This window comes from Quercus lobata, chromosome 9 (assembly GCF_001633185.2).
Source record: "Quercus lobata isolate SW786 chromosome 9, ValleyOak3.0 Primary Assembly, whole genome shotgun sequence".
NCBI classification, from domain to species: Eukaryota; Viridiplantae; Streptophyta; class Magnoliopsida; order Fagales; family Fagaceae; genus Quercus; species Quercus lobata.
The window spans coordinates 47,841,958-47,851,282 of NC_044912.1; the positions used below are offsets into that span (position 1 = coordinate 47,841,958).

General features: G+C 35.7%; 1 pseudogene across 1 annotated transcript; it reads right to left on the reverse strand.

The window, feature by feature from the left end:
- Positions 1-623: 623 nt before the first annotated feature.
- On the reverse strand, positions 624-8,873 carry LOC115961898 (annotated as a pseudogene). Its single transcript, XR_004085324.1, has 11 exons — positions 8,593-8,873; positions 8,289-8,356; positions 7,669-7,730; positions 7,422-7,569; positions 7,293-7,305; positions 6,811-6,980; positions 5,002-5,214; positions 2,762-4,451; positions 2,222-2,287; positions 2,061-2,130; positions 624-1,535 (listed from the first exon to the last, which is right to left on the reverse strand). The product of XR_004085324.1 is annotated as an uncharacterized LOC115961898 (transcript).
- Between the last annotated feature and the right edge of the window lie 452 nt (positions 8,874-9,325).

The window sequence follows — 9,325 nt, forward strand, 5'->3', positions numbered from 1 at the left end:
CATAAATAACTTCCTTCCCATGCGCCGTGAAAGGGGCTGATAGAAATTCACCGGAGCGTTATTCCTTAGAGAGGACAAAGCCATCAGTTTCCTTCTCTGATAATGAAAGTTTGTTCCACTGACTGGCCAATTCTTCCATAGTACAAGATAGAGTGAAAAGTAGAAGCAAGAACATAAAAAGTATTTCCCTAGACCCCTGAAAAAAAAAACAAAACCACTAGCTTGAAAGGTAAACTTGTTACCTTAAGAGAACACACTCTCCTTCTAAAGAAGGGACAAAACACTTCTACTGCCTAAGAAAAAGAGAGAAAACCTCTACTTCTTTCCAACAGAGAGACTATTTTCCAGGGCAAACCTGGGTTAATATCATACATTTATGACCAATGACTTCATCCTATATCAATTGATTGTTCTGCAATAGCAAGCTCTGGAAACCAGATAGATTTTTAGCAGCTTAAACGTTTTTCTTTTCTTCTTTTATGGGAGCTTGAACGTTTGGTATTGCTTTGCTCCTTTAAACAATGGTAAGTTTCAAAGCTAGGAATAAAGGCTCTATAACTCAAAATAGCATACACGATATATAATGGCACAATGCTAATGAAATACTGTTATACATTCTGGACAGAAGATCAATATAAATATTATATACAATAAATCCATTTGGGGACTTCGAAAATAATTGATACAACTGACAACATCATCAAAATAACAAGGCTGATAAAATAGGTAACATACAAGACCAAAGAAATAACTGGGTGGCCAGGACCATCTAGCATGCCTGGTTAAGTTGGGTGCCCCATCCAGAATTCCATTTTTCAAAGCAAGGCACGTAGATAAAAACAATTAAGTAGCTCTTTTTAACATCTCCATAACGGATTCTGGATCCCGGATTTCCTGGCTTTCTTGTGAATCCTCATTCCCCTGTGAAAAATCAACACTAGTGTAAGTCCGGATCCCCGGGCCATGTCCACTACAACCCCTCTCCCTTCCTTGCTGTGCTCGTCTTACTTCCTTTTGATGCTCAATTAGTTCCAAACTTTTTCTTTTTAACCTCGGAGACAGCTTCTCCTTGTGCTGAAGTTGATTCACTGTATCCTCCACAAACTCTACTCTTTTGGAGCTCATGTTATGGGTTGCAGTCACCCTGTATCTTTGTAAAGCAGTGTTGACTCCTAGTCTAGAGCAACATCTTTCAAGATATGGTAAGCTTCTCTTGCGGAGGTTTATTTTTCCATTTCTCGAGAGCTTGTCTAAGACATGAAGCAAGCTTTGAGGGTAATCCAACTTGATTTGCTCACTAAGTGGAATTCTAGAAGGTGATGGTAGGCTCTGAAATGGATGGATTTGGGTGTTCAAGAGTTTTTTTCAAGAAGGGGTGCCTACAATTTGAGAAGTACAGAATCAAAGATTATAGGCGGCTGACTACTTCACAAACAATTAAGGATTTCAGTCCACAAGAGTTGAAGTTGATATTTGCTGCTTTCATCCCATATCTCTATATGTGACACCCACTGGAGCAGTGGACAAGATATTATCTGCAAGTACATGAAAAGATCATATGCTAGTCAAACAGGATAGCATTTTCAAGAAATAGAATTTGTGTGTGAAAATATGAAACAAAAGAAGGAAACTTCAAGATCCTGATCACCAACTCCATTGGAAATTTTCTAAAGAAACTTTCAAGGAAGATGACTCCAAATGTTCACTCCACTTTCTTTTATGCAAACATGTTTTCTATACAGACCAAACACCCCACACACCCCCCCCCCCCCCCTTCTCTTCCCAAAAAAGAGAAGGAAAATTGATTGAGGATTGAGAGAGTTAAAAGCAGGAGTAAGACTTTAAAAGCATACACCCTCAACATATGGTTCAACGTAAGGGAAAAAAAAAGTAAAAGAGCACGGTACATGCTTACTTTGTCCACCGTTCATATGTAACTTCAATGAACTATTAGAGATCATGAGTTTCACTCTAGTAACAGTATATCAAATTGCTTCAGTTTTAACTGAAAGCATGACCTAATTATAAAGTTCGATGCAAAAACCTGGCTGGTGCACTACCTCAATGAACAAGAGGATATCTTGCTTCATGTGAAGACAACTGATAACGCATGCCAATGCAAAAAATAACCTGGGATTTCATGGCAAAGTTATACAGGCATAAGGAGATCACATATGTAATGACTCAAGCACAAAGGGCAAAAAACCAGCTATAAAGTTACCTTGATGTCACAAGAAGACCAGTTGGGGGTTCTGTTGCTAACTTTGTACATAACACCTTCAAATATCTGTATGAAGACACTTGGAAACATTAGCAATGGCAGATGGAGGAGACAAAACACTTGGATAGTGAGGGTTCTTTTTTAGATTAAATCATTTACGTGATACTATAAAACTGAATTGAATTTCATTTGTAGAAAGTTCCAAAACTCCATCTATGTACAAATCACAATGAGATAATATGGAACTGAAGGAATAAGCCATACAACTTTTAAGATATCAAAACTCATTCCTATTATTTGGATGGTGAAGATTCAATTTTAAATTAGATAATTTACTTGATATTATAAAACTGAATTGAATTTCATTTGAAGAGTGTCCAAAACTCCATCTATAAACAAATCACAATGAGATTATATGAAATGATGGGATCCCGTAAGAACCCAAGTCCAGAGTTGGCAGCCAGCCAACCTGCAATGAAAGAATGCCTTAACACCGTATCATGCCTTAACCCAACTCTAAGAAGCAATGTTTGCACCTACCTGGAAGCAAATCTCAGGCTAACATTCATGTTACTGGATATTTTACAGTCACCAATATGTTTGTGCCTACTTTTGTCTGAACCTACTTCTGAAGTACAGTTCTCTTCCAAGAAACATATTACTACATTGCCATATAAAGAAAGGAGATCCAGATCCAGATCCTTATAACTTAAATCAAGATCATTGGCACCATCAAGCATTCTGGCATGTTCGTCAAGGCACCCGCACCCATTTAACATTGAATACAAATCCTCAAGGAAACTGTTTGTAGCAGAACAGTACACATTCTGTAAGTATTAAGAGAACTATAAAGTGTCTTCCACACTTCAAAAACATGTTCAAAGTCAAGCTTCCTCTGTGGTGAAACATGAGGCTGTTGTGAGAATCCACTAACCAGTGAGGTTGAATTTTTCTGGGGGCAAGAGCATACTGAAAATGGATACAATAAGAAAGAGCATATGGCAAGAAATCCAGTGCTGTTGGACTCCATTCTCAATAATGAAAGTTCCTCGACATCATCTATGCAGTCTGTCAATCCTTTGGCTATTGCTACCCATATATTTAAGCAGTGGAGACCGACATAATTATACAGTAAACTGATCATAGCAAGGAGAGTTTCCAGGGGATCATATGAAGAGAATAAAAATTTGAAATACTTGTGGATTCCCTGTAAAATCAACTCTGTTTTGGATGTCTTCATAGTTGACTGAAAGACCAAACAGAGGTAGGCTACAAGTAAATAAACCACTAGTGAAACCATATTCATGTGAACGATAGAGCAGATATCCATAAATTTTGCATGTCTAATGTTATTAATTGATTGAAGCTTGTCAATGTACTTGAGGTCCAACTTGTACAGAGGGGATTCCAATGTAGCAGGCTGTAACTCCTTAGTGACAGCGTCTATAAACGGAGACAAGTATGATGCAAATCACTACCATCACTGCCTTCTGAACTTACATCTTCACATATCTTCTTTATGAACCTTAATACTATGCCCAAACACAACTTAATATCATTATAATTGGTTGATGGCTTTTCCAACTCCAATCGAACTCCTTTCAGAACAGATAAAAATAACCTTAAAGCAGCATCACATGCGAAACTTTTGTATTCATGGTTGACAGTTGCAATTGATGCTTGACTGATGAGAATAAAAATTATGTTTAAATGGAAGTCCAACTGACAAATATCCCATGGCAACCATTTAACAGAGTATTGCTTCCATAAGAATTTGGTAGCTGATAAATGATGGCTTGCAGAGTTACTTGTGACATATTCCACATCTTTACATTTTGCTAAAATAAAATCATCAAGCAGATCTAGGCAAAGATTCCATGAGCTCACACTTTTACTTTGCGGACCAAGGCGAAAAATTGCTTCACATAGGCTCCAACACTAGCTTTATCACTGATGGATCATTGACAGAAGTATCAAGTTTATGCAGCAGATAACACCATGTGTCCAAGCATGATGAGTGGACAGATATATCACATTTACTTGATATGATTCCTGTCAGAGGAGTCATTACAAGCCTTATGCTTTTTAAAAACCCATTTGCCTGGATTTTATCACTGGTCTCTCTAGATTTTTGCAAATGTTGTACACCCTTCTCCTCCTTGGATGCATTTGTCTCACAAGCTACTATTGGAAGATGAATTAGAGCATCAATAAGACCTTCCCAAGCAAACTGCAAATTATGGTAAAAAATCATACAAAAGAATGATATTTAAGGCATTATAACATAGGACTTCTGAAATATTTTAATCCAAAAGGTTACCATAATTGATGGAAGAATGACATTCTAACTGTTGTAATGGAGTACTGGTATATTTAAATGCAGAAATTACCATAGGAGATAACAGGTAACTAGGCAGTGATTTAGCTATTGCCATAAAAACTTGGGTAGACCCAGTCCGATGAGCTTACATGCAAGGACCACAACAACTCAAAAAGTTGATAACTAGACACCCTTTTTTGACTTAAGCAAGGACCATTTAGTCTCTTGATTTGGATTACTGCAAATTCTTTATGCCCCCTAATAAATTTGTATTCTTCAAAAGATGACCACTTCTATGCTATCATTGAACTAAGGAAATGGAAGAAAGCACCTTCTATTTTTGAGATGCTATTTTATTGGTAATAAATTCAACAAATAAGGAATTATTTTCTTGAATAATATTATTAGTGATTGGTGATAGTGACCAGGTTTCCAAAAAGTCCAACTGTATTAAAAATACCTGTGAAGCAATCTGGACTTGTGGGTTGAGATCTGAAAATGTATTTTCAGGAATTTTCAGCATTTCATTTGTTAATTGCCTGTTCTTCATAGCATAAGATCCTAGTAAGCGAATAAACCATCCCCATGCATGAATGGCTTGGACCTTCATACCCTGGTTTAGCAGCTCCTTCATCTTAGTGAGCAAAATTTGCTTCATATCTTTGACAAGAACCTGTTTAAAGATAGAATAAAGTACATTTAGGGATCTTAGAATACACAACAAGATAGATACAATATTGGAATGATTTTAGGCAAACCTTAACCTTGATACCAGAATCAAAGTTAGACAGAATGAACCTTTCTCATGGGTCTACCTTAGACATTCAGGCCTGATAATGTGAGATAGGCACACATTAATGCACATGAGAGAGAGAGAGAGAGAGAGAGAGGATCATTGGTATTTGAAACTTTTGTCTCCTAGTCTTTGTCATTGACTAAATTGCAATATAAAACTGTTAAGGTTAACTACGTATAATACTTTACAAATCTGATGAGGCACTCATTCATGATAGAAGTCGAGAAGTTTTGGAATTTCAAATTGAAAAATTTTCTACTCGATGATGCAGGGATATGGAATGAACCACCAGTAGAGTGACTGGTCTCAATTTTGAGCTTCTAGACACCCATTGTGAATTTTATGAAAAACACTTATTCATATGAATTATGGAAGCTGGATTTAAACGAATGTGACGCAAACTCTTATTGATGGTTTGAAGGTTTTTTTTTTTTGGATAAGTTTAAATATTTGTTTAAGATTTATTTTGACAATTAATGGAATTTTGTTTGGCCTAAACCTTTACAACATTTTGTCTTCACCCTCCAACACACACACACACACACACACACACAAAGGGAAAAGAAAAGACTGCTATTTCAATCTCTCAAAATGTCAAAATCATATATCCTACATTGTAAATGTAGTTACCACTACAGTTTGTATTTGAAAAGGAAATTTCCTGTGATGTTTCACTTTTGAAAGATACATAGTCATGGTAAAGATGAAATGGTAGAAATGGTAGCTACAGGGATATTGAATGAACCACTGGTAGAGTTGACTGGTCTTGATTTTTAGCTTCTGGACACACAATTGGGAATTTTATGATAAATATTTATTCATATTAACTATTGAAGCTGATTTAGATAACATTCAAATAAATCAATAGATCCAAACGGTCTGTACTATTGGTTTGAACTATTTTTAAGGATGTAATTTGAATTTTACTGGCATTTTGTGCTAAAGCTTCAGTTTGGCTTCACCCACCAAAATAAAAAATTTCTACTTCATCAAAACATCAAAATCATCTATTTTACATTGTAAATGTAGGCACCACTCTAGTTTGTATTACAAAAGGACATTTCCCGTGATGTTTCACTTTTGAAACCAGATTCACAATCACAGTAAAGAAACTGCTAGCTGTTTAGGCTCACAAATTTTCCTAAAACAAAAAGTAACACCTCAGATTCTAACAAGAACCAATAAGATATAAAATGGGCAAAAATTAGTAAAGATTTTTCAGATTCTGCAACGTTAGCAACAGCTAGTAAGATGTTTTATTTGAAATACTTCACATGCAAACAAATTAAATCCATCTAAATTCTCAAACCTTTCAACAAAAATTTAGTGGAAAAAAAGATGGTGGAAACAGATTTAGCTAGCTATATCATATTAGCATGTTTAAGCTTTCCATGTTTAAAATGTATATCTCAACTATGAATGCACCTTGATAGATGCACTTGAAAAATATAAAGAACATAAGCACATTTGTACCTTGGAGAGAACTAGTGGAGGAGGTAATATTATAGGCTTAATCTTCAATAGACACCTTTCTGACATATCCCTCTCCTTGTCAAAGCTGAGAAGTCTTCTATATATTGGAGGAGCCCATAAATGTGACGAGTCTCTCATTCTCTCACTTAAATTAGATGCTTTATCAAGGCCTATTATAATAGCAAGAAGGGTTAGCAGGAGAGACAAGTTGACCATACTCATTTATTGATTCTTGTTTAACATAAGATGCTAAGTTCAGCAGTGATATATAAAATATAAATAACCAACTTGATTACGCAACAATGTAAAATTTAACATTGGAATCATTAGTTTAGGACAAAAGCTTGACACAATTTGCTTGTGTAACATAATGTTCCATCCAAGTTTGAAAAAAAAAATTCCACAATTAAGCAAATAAAACCACTTCACTGCCTCTCTCTCTTTCTTTCTCCAGGACAAGTTATGCACATTAAACACTTTACAAAAGAAACGATACTGAAATCTATTAGTGACTGACTTAGTCAGTTTATATGCATAGATTTCCACTTAAGAAGTATCACTAGAAGTGGTTGAGGAGCATAAAATAGAAAGCGTGGAAGAATTACTTATACCTGAATAGCCTCAAAAGTTGTTGATAAAGAACCAGTTGGGTTCTCAAGTACATGAACAACCACCTGCAACAGAGTTGTAGTGGGAATCTAGAAATGGTGCATTAAACTGTTGGATGGATATGCACCACACTCCTAAGTTACAAACTGACTGCAATTAAGATGCAAACAAGTCAAATCCACAAATAAATAAATAAAAAGAGCACAGCAACCCCTGAAAACTATCATTTTTTGACAATGTGACATTTACCTTCATTTTTGTTGTCGTAATGAGCCTAACTATAGACTCTATAACCAAATTGGCATCATCCACTACAAAAACAACATAGAGAAAATGCTGATTAAGTACTCATTTCCAATTAAAAGACAACTAAACAAGACCAGTCAACTAGGACCATGGTTTAAGCCACTGTTTTGATAGGGTAAATTGCGAATTACACCCCTAAAGTTTGGAGGTGTTTGGATTTTACACTCTGAAGTTTGGAGATTTTTGGATTTTACATCCTAACGTTTTAGAATTTGGATTTTACCCCCTAAAGTTTGAGGGTTTTTGGATTTTACACCCCTAAATTTAGAAACTTCAGAATGTAATATCCAAACATCCCTAAACTTTAGGAAGTAAAATCCAAACACCCAAGGTAAAATCCAAATTCTAACACATCGAGGTGTGAAATTCAAACACTTCCAAACTTCAGAGAGTAAAATCCAATTCTGAAACTTCAAGATGTAAAATCCAAACACCCCGAAACTTTAAGGATGTAATTTGCAATTTAACTTTTTTAATATCTAAATTTTGAAAGGCAATAATTTACCAACACCCCATTACTAAAATGTTATACTAAACAATGGTGTACCACTAGCACAACATACCTGCAATTACGGCAACAAGGGACGGATGATAAATCATGAAACCCAAACACTTCAAAGCCAGTGCAGCACTGTCATCAATTCAAAACCAATATTTATACATATATTCAATCACCCTCCATTCGAAAGCTACTTAGATGGAAAGAGGAAACCCCCCAAAAAAAAAAGCTATTTTTTTTTTTAATCATCTATTTCAGTTCATAATTGTATTCCAAATTTCATTCCTTTTCTTTTCCTACACATTTCCCAGCATCCAAACATATCATTTTGGTAAAATATGCGTTTGGCATTTTGATTTGAAACTTACATTTCTTCATCGTCGTCTGAGATATCGGCAACGATTAAAGATAGAAGAGTCTGAGAAATTCCAGCTAAGGCTTGAATTGAAGTAGGGTCGCCACTGGACTGTTCTTGGAAGTGTAAGAGGGTTGAGTAAGCGAGGCACTTTGAGCCAAAGGAAATTAGGGCTTTCATTTCCTCGAGCTGATCGGAGGAATTGGGCATTGTTGAGGAAGAGCGTGAGACGAAGAAGCAGTGGCTCCGGCTTAAACCCTAATTTGGAGATAATGAATTGGGACGCGTTTCTAATTTTCGCGCCAAAATCAAGTATTGAGTTTGGGACCCAGCTTGGGGCGGGTGAATTTGGGTGGGACACGTGTAATGTTGAAATTGAGCCACAATTGAATGACCTTGGGCTCGGTTTTGGGCCTTTGGCTCCACTAGTTGCTAGGACATAAAAATATCCCCAGGTCAACAACTATAGCCAATCACATAAAAATTACTAAACCTCCTCTCACCAAAAAATTAAAAAAAAACATTTTTTTTCTATATTACTATTTAAGAGGCTTTCCTGTTTGAATTCCTCGTTTTTTAGTTCAAAAATGTCCATACATCCCTAATTTAAGTAAAGACAAAACTAGAAGACAATCTGGTAAAAATGCAACTCTAACTTTCACTAAAAATATTGCCCAAAATACCATCATCATACCCACTTACAAGTTTTCAACTAATTGGGATAAATATGTAAATTAAAAATCCTA